Source organism: Erinaceus europaeus, chromosome 3 (genome assembly GCF_950295315.1).
Source record: "Erinaceus europaeus chromosome 3, mEriEur2.1, whole genome shotgun sequence".
Classification (NCBI taxonomy): domain Eukaryota; kingdom Metazoa; phylum Chordata; class Mammalia; order Eulipotyphla; family Erinaceidae; genus Erinaceus; species Erinaceus europaeus.
Genome location: NC_080164.1, coordinates 46240262 through 46247589, shown reverse-complemented (window position 1 = coordinate 46247589; position 7328 = coordinate 46240262). Strand labels below are relative to the sequence as shown.

The 7328-nt window shown below is 48.5% G+C and overlaps 1 long non-coding RNA gene across 1 annotated transcript; it reads left to right on the top strand.

Moving 5' to 3' along the window:
- Positions 1–472: 472 nt before the first annotated feature.
- On the top strand, positions 473–2449 carry LOC132537658 (uncharacterized). Its single transcript, XR_009549121.1, has 2 exons — positions 473–1600; positions 2089–2449. It is a non-coding gene; the product is annotated as an uncharacterized LOC132537658 (long non-coding RNA).
- The last annotated feature ends 4879 nt before the right edge of the window (positions 2450–7328 follow it).

Sequence of the window (7328 nt, the reverse complement as noted above, 5' to 3'; positions counted from 1 at the left end):
TATCTTTTTTTAAAAAAAAATTTTTAAGACTTTTTTTTTTCCTCCAGGGTTATTGCTGGGCTCGGTGCCTGCACCATGAATCCACTGCTCCTGGAGGCCATTTTTGTCCCCTTTTGTTGCCGCCTCGTTGTGGTTATTATTATTGCCATTGTTGATGTTGTTCGTTGTTGGATAGGACAGAGAGAAATGGAGAGAGGAGGGGAAGATAGGGGGAGAGAAAGACACCTGCAGACCTGCTTCACCGCTTGTGACGCGACTCCCCTGCAGGTGGGGAGCCGGGGCTGGAACCGGGATCCTGACGCCGGTCCCTGCGCCTTGCGCCACATGCGCTTAACCCGCTGCGCCACCACCCGACCCCCACCTGTTTGTATCTTTACCTAGCAAGAGTGATGTTTTGGGGTTTTTTTGTGTGTGCTTATTTAAATAAAGCCTACACCCCCCACACACACACACATACACAGCAATCCAGGTGGTGACAAGGATAAAGTGTTGGACTCACTCAAGCGTGAGTCTCTGAGTTCCATCCCCACTACCACATAAACTAGAGGGGTGTGCTGGCTCTCCCCGTCTCCCTTCTCTTTTTCTCATGTTTTAAAAAGATCTGTGATTCAATTTCCTGCACCACCATAAGCCAGAGATAAGCAGTACTCTGGTAAGAGGAGAAAAAACAGTACAGAGGGCAGGGAGATAGTACAGTGGCTTATGCAACTGACTTTCAGGCCTGAGGCTCGAAGCTCCCAGGTACAACTCCTGGCACCACCAGAAACCAGAGCAGAACAGTGCTCTCTGGTCAAAATATTATCAACAATGATAATAATGCACAAGACAAAGAATGAGACAAAACCTTTCAAGAAGCACACAGGGATTAATATTAATGACCCTGCAAACCAGAACCTGGCAGGTGGAGGAAGTTTTAGATGTTGACTGACGTCTGTAACGGAGCTAGCTCCATTATTTTACAAAGGGGAAACTGTCTTGGGAGAAACAGAATGACAGAGCCGGGTGGGGGCGCACCTGGTTGAGCGCATGCACACGTTACAGTGAGCAAGGACCCAGGTTCAAACCCCAGGTCCCCAACTGCAGGGGGAAAGCTTTGCGAGTGGTGAAGCAGGGCTGCAGGTGTCTGTCTCTTCCCCTAACTTCTCAATTTCTGGCTTTGTCTACCCTATAAATATTATCACTTGTAGGCAATATTCTATCTCTGTTACTTTAAAAAAGAAAAATAAAATAACACAGGGGAGTCGGGCGGTATCACAGCGGGTACAAGGACGGGCGGAAGGATCCCAGTTCGAGCCCTGGCTCCCCACCTGCAGGGGAGTCGCTTCACAGGTGGTGAAGCAGGTCTGCAGGTGTCTGTCTTTCACTCCCCGCCTCTGTCTTCCCTTCCTGTTTCCATTTCTCTCTGTCCTATCCAACAACAACAATAATAGCTGCAACAATAAAACAACTAGGAAAACAAAAGGGAATAAGTAAATAAAAAATTAAGATATAAAAACAAAATGACTCGCTCAAGGCAGACACACTGCGGTGGGACAGAATTCAGCCGCGGATCCCACATCCGTTCTCTCGAGTCACCCGGCAGGTACAACCAGGCGGGAAGGTTGGTCGGATACCGGGGGTGGGGGGGTGCGGGGGCTGAAGGCTGCCCCGTCCCGCTGCCCCGGGGACTCGCAGGCCGGAGTCCAGGGCTGCACGGCCTCCTCCCCCGCAGAAGGGTGCGGCCGCACCGAGTGCCAGGAAGTCGCCCACAGGCGCCCGTGACACCTGGGGCCCGACTGCGGGGCGGCCGAGCCGGCTACAGCCCCGGAAGGGCCTCGCCCCCCGGCGCCAGCGCCGCCCCCCGGCGCCAGCGCCCCTCCCCGCCGAGCCCGGCTCGTCTGCACCTTCCCGTCAGCCTGGCTCGGGCTCGGCCCCGGCCCTGCCGCGCCGCGGATCACGAGGCGGGTGCGGCTCCGGCGGGAACTGCGCTCGCGCTCCTTCCCCGCCCCTCCTGACTGCGCGCGCCACGTCTCGGGCCCGCCCCGGCGAACCACGCGGGGAACCCCAGTGACGTCACCACCCCAGCACTCGCCTTCCCGCGCTCTCCAGAAAAGACTCGAATGTGATGACGTGTCGGAGTACAATGCGGCTGCGCAAAGGGTTTCGACAACTGAACGTCCTGGAGCGCCGCCTGGTGGGAGAAAAGCTGCCAAGACGCCCGGAAGCCGCGGCGCGGGTGCGAGGGGAACGTGACTGACGTCATCTCATGGAGGCGAGGGGGCGACTGCTGCGTGACCGGCGTGGCCTGCCCATCCGCTCACGTCGTTCTCTTCCGCCTCCTCGTCTTCCCCTTTGTGGCAGTGTGGAGGCTTGGTTTTTATGTTTATTTCAATTTATAGTCCTGTCATATTTTGAATTTATCAAAATATTACTTGTTACAGAAAAATTAAAATAAAACCGAGTTCCAGTACTCCTCGTCTTCCCTTTTCATCATGCTTACTTCTGGATTTTAGTTCAACAAAGTTGTTATCTTGCTCTAAATCAGTGGTATTGCTAGAGAAGGCTTAAACGGCACCATTTGGGCCGTTAGGCTAAGTTAGAAGAATGCAGTACAAGGGAAAGAAATGCAAGCAATAGGTGAAAGGACAACACTAGTATTTAATGAGCTTTTCACACCATCTTTTTTTTTTTTAAAGAATTTATTTGGGCAGGGGTAAATAGCATAATGGTTATGCAAACAGACTGTCAAGCCTGAGGCTCCAAAGTCCCAAGTTCAATCCCCTGTACCACCATAAACCATAGTTGATGAGTGCTCTGGTAAAAATAAATAAATAAATATTAAAATTTTTTTTAAAAAGACTGGGGAGAAATCAGGAAATGTATGTGGTTACAGAACACCCTCCCCCCCCCTTTTTTTTTTTTCTTTTTAAGGAGAGCACAGCTCAAATCTGGCTAATGGTGATGTCAGGGATTGAATCTGGGACCTTTAAGCCTCAGGTATGTATGAATTTTTTTTTTTTTTGGTATAACCATTATGCAAAATCTCCCTGGCCCAGGATGGGAGATTTTTGTCCCCCCTGTAACTCTAGGTGTTCAAAGCTGGAGGTGTTTTGTCACCGGATTCTCAGGCAGGGTGATGGAACACACTGCGTATTTAATGCAGGAAGCAGTGTTTATTATTATTTTTTTATTATTAGCAGACACAGTTGGATTTGTATCCACAAAAGACTGGGCCTCCAACTATCAACTTTGCCATAGTAATTTACAGCAATAAGTTTAACATGTTATTTATTTTTTTATACAGAGAGTACAACTTGTTAGGGTTATCTACAGATCTTTGGGCAGAAGTAGATTCTAAGGTCACCAAATAGGCCACTTGGATTACAGCAGTAGAAAGCTCTATTTATGCTGAGACTATTATGGTGACAGAAAGGGGGAGGGGGATTACTGCCAGCTGCAGTTTTCTTCAGCTAAGAAATTAACCCTTGCCTTTTCTCTTTAAAAGTAAACTATAGGAGTCTGGCGGTAGCGCAGCTGGTTAACCGCACGTGGTGCAAAGGGCAAGGTCTGGAATAAGGATCCTGGTTCGAGCCCTTGGCTCCCCACTTGCAGGGGAGTCACTTCACAAGTGGTGAAGCAGGTCTGCAGGTGTCTATCTTTCCCCCTCTCTGTCTTCCCCTCCATTTCTCTCTATCCTATCCAACAATGACGACATCACTAACAATAACAACAACAACAATAAAAACAAGGGCAACAAAAAGGAAATAAATAAGAATTCAACTTAAAAAAAAGTTAACTCTTGTGCGCCCCCCTCCACACACACACACACACACACACACACACACACACACACACACACGGGCTGGAGGGGTTATTGGCAAGCAAACACAACAGAAGTCAGTGAAAGATGGGGGTAACTTAAGTGACTGGAAAGTACTGAGTCCAGAAGGTCACAGGGCTGATGGCATCTGGTACCTTCAAAGAGCCAGGTGGCAGGCCTACAGACCTTCACTTAGTGGGTGGTTCTTGGAGTTAGACTGTCTAGAGGTCTCCAAGTGACCTATCATTCTTCTAGTACTAGCAAGCTGTTGAATTGACAGAAGTTCTGTTAGAGGCAGGGACATGATAGGTTAGAACCAAATTGTCTTGGGTGGAGGAGTAGCAAATTGTTCTCATAATTTCCACAATGTTAGGGGCCCAGTCATGTTGTCTGGAGTTGTTAGGCAGCATCCATATCAGACACTCCAGAAGAGGGAGACTGTGACATGGAATGGCAGCAGCTGGTCTGCCTTTCAAAATGGGAATTTTGGAAACTGGGTAGTGGTGCTCCTGACTGAGTGCACATGTTACCATGCACAAGGCCCTGGGTTCAAGTTCCCAGTCCCCACCTGCAGGGGGAAAGCTTCACAAGTGATGAAACAGGAATGCGGGTGTCTCTTTCCCTCTCTCAATCTCCTCCTCCCCCCTAAATTTCTGTCTCTATCCAATAATAGATTTAAAAAATGTTAAAAAATAAATGGGAGGTACAAGTGACAATAGGATATGCAGTGAACAATGCAGATGGGGATGTAGATGGTGGAGAGGCAGGGGGGATACAGGGCCTGAAGAACACTTCTGTGGAAGCATGGGTGGATCTAGCGTCACTCTAGCAGTGTGGGGGTAAATCTGTCATGAGGTTATGGCTGGGGACACTATGTTCTTTTTTTTAAATTTATTTATTTTCCCCTTTTTTGCCCTTGTTTTTGTTGTTGTAGTTATTGTTGTTATTGATGTCGTCGTTGTTAGGACAGAGAGAAATGGAGAGAGACAGGGAAGACAGAAAGGGGGAGAGGCACCTGCAGACCTGCTTCACCATCTGTGAAGCAACTCCGCTGCAGGTGGGGAGCTGGTGGCTTGAACTGGGATCTTTACACTGGTCCTTGCGCTTTGTACCATGTGCACTTAACCCATTGCGCTACCGCCCAACTCCCACTGTTATCTTAATGCCAGTCAATGGAAATGAGTGCAGCAGCCCTGAACTGGTTATCCTAGACCCATGCTGGACCTGGGAGACAGGGTGTCTTGTTAGAAAAAGGGGACAGTAGGGGGTCGGGCGGTGGCGCAGTGGGTTAAGCGCATGTGGCGCAAAGCGCAGGGACCGGCATAAGGATCCCGGTTCGAGCCCCCGGCTCCCCACCTGCAGGGGAGTCGCTTCACAGGCGGTGAAGCAGGTCTGCAGGTGTCTATCTTTCTCTCCCCTTCTCTGTCTTCCCCTCCTCTCTCCATTTCTCTCTGTCCTATCCAACAACGAATTGCGTCGACAAGGGCAATAATAATAGCCACAACGAAGCTACAACAAGGGCAACAAAAGGGGGAAAAAAAAAAAAGGCCTCCAGGAGCGGTGGATTCATGGTGCAGGCACCGAGCCCAGCAATAACCCTGGAGGAGGAAAGAAGAAAAAAAAAAAAAAAAAAAAGGGGACAGTGTTAATTCTGAACTCTATTTCAGAATTTAATGGGTTATGATAGTGGGTTGAGGTTGTCCTGGATGAAGACCATATGATTTAGTCTTCATATGGTCTTGGAGGCCTCTTTGGGTGTCATTTGCTAGATTCGTGTTTTTGGGTTATTTTTGGCTCCAGTCATTGGGGCTCAGTTCTAGTGCAACAAATCCACTGCTCCTGGTGGCCCCTTCCCCCATCATTTTATTTGGTAGGACAGAGAGAAATTGAGAGATGAGGGAAAGGAAAAAGATAGATATCTGCAGACCTGCTTCACCACTTGTGAAGCATGCCCCCTGCAGGTGGGGTCAGGGGCTTGAAACCAGATCCTTGTGCAGGTCCTTGGGCTTAGTACTATGTGCACTTAATCGGGTGCGGCACCATCTGACTCCCGGGTCTTGTGTTTTTTAGTCACTATAATGCTTCTGCGCTAAGCTTTTGCCTGTCCTCCAGTTTTGTCTTGGTCAAAAAGCTATGATGTCCTCAGATTCGCAGGTGAAGGGTTTCTCAGAATTGTCAGGAAATTGTGAGGAGCCTCACAAAGCACCCTGCATTTTTCTGCCTCCAGGAGCCTGGCATTCCTTAAAACATTAAGCCAGCTCTCCCTGCTCCACCCTGCATTCCTGATACTATGGCCTGTCTACATAATCATTGCTTTGCCTGAAAGATCCCCACCCATTCCATCTCTTTGATCTATCTATTTTCTACCCTCAAGACCCTCCCTGCCTGCAGGGTATTATTAATCATACCAGTTAAAACCCTCACAACAGTTGCTTAGGAAGTTCCTACCTTTCCAACCCCTTTTTGCCTTTCTTCACCGCTTTCCTAGCCACTTCCAGGTCTGCCCTTTAAAAGCTTTGGCTCTCTGATCAATAAAGATATTGCATTGCCTTGCCACTGCCACGAGCTTGGTTCCTGAGTCATCTCCCTCACATGGCTGAGTGAGTAGCAGTCCAGGCTGGCTCCAGTCGAATTTTCTCCAACCCAGAGAGTATGCACCTGGGAAGAGGCACCCCCACACTAGCCTGGCACAGAATAGGCCAGCCAATGTGTCCACTGAGTGTGTTTCAGGCCTGGTCTCTTATCCACACACACTCAGACCTTTCCTTTCGTTTAAAGCCCAGTGAAAGTTCTAAGTTCTCTGTGGATTTCCTTTTAGGATTTTGCTTGAGAGGTATCCATACAAGCTAGCACCTTCAATCACACAGAATACTTATTTTGCCTCCCCATCCTCCACTGTAGGCATACAGCATCCCCTTTTACCAAAAATACTGCCACTTCCATGTTAGGCCAACCATAATCTTTTTTTTTTTCTTCCCCCTTTGGATCAGAGAGAATAGTGGAAACCACATGAGCTACTTTATGAGGGGTGTTGAGGCCTGGCAACACTCCTGCTCCACCCCAGTAGTTGCCCAGCCCTGCTCTAGCAGAGCTAAATGTCTCATGATGAAATCAGCTATTTCCCATTTTTGCTCTTAAAGTTGGGTTTTGTTAACTTTTCCTTATTTTCATTTTTACAGGTTTTATTTATTTATGAGAAAGATAGGATAGAGAAAGAACTAGACATTACGGTTAAGTGCACAGTTGCAAGGACCAGCACAAGGATCCTGGTTCCAGCCCTCAGCTCCCCACCTGCAGGCGAGTCACTTCACAGGCAGTGAAGCAGGTCTACAGGTATCTATCTTTCTCTCCCCCTCTGTCTTCCCTTCCTCTCTCCATTTCTCTCTGTCCTATCCAACAATGACAACATCAATAACAACAAGGGCAACAAAATGGGAAAAATAGCCTCCAGGAGCAGTGGATTTGTAGTTCTGGCACTGAGCCCCAGTGATAAACCTGGAGGTCAAAAAAAAAAAAAAAAAAAACTAGA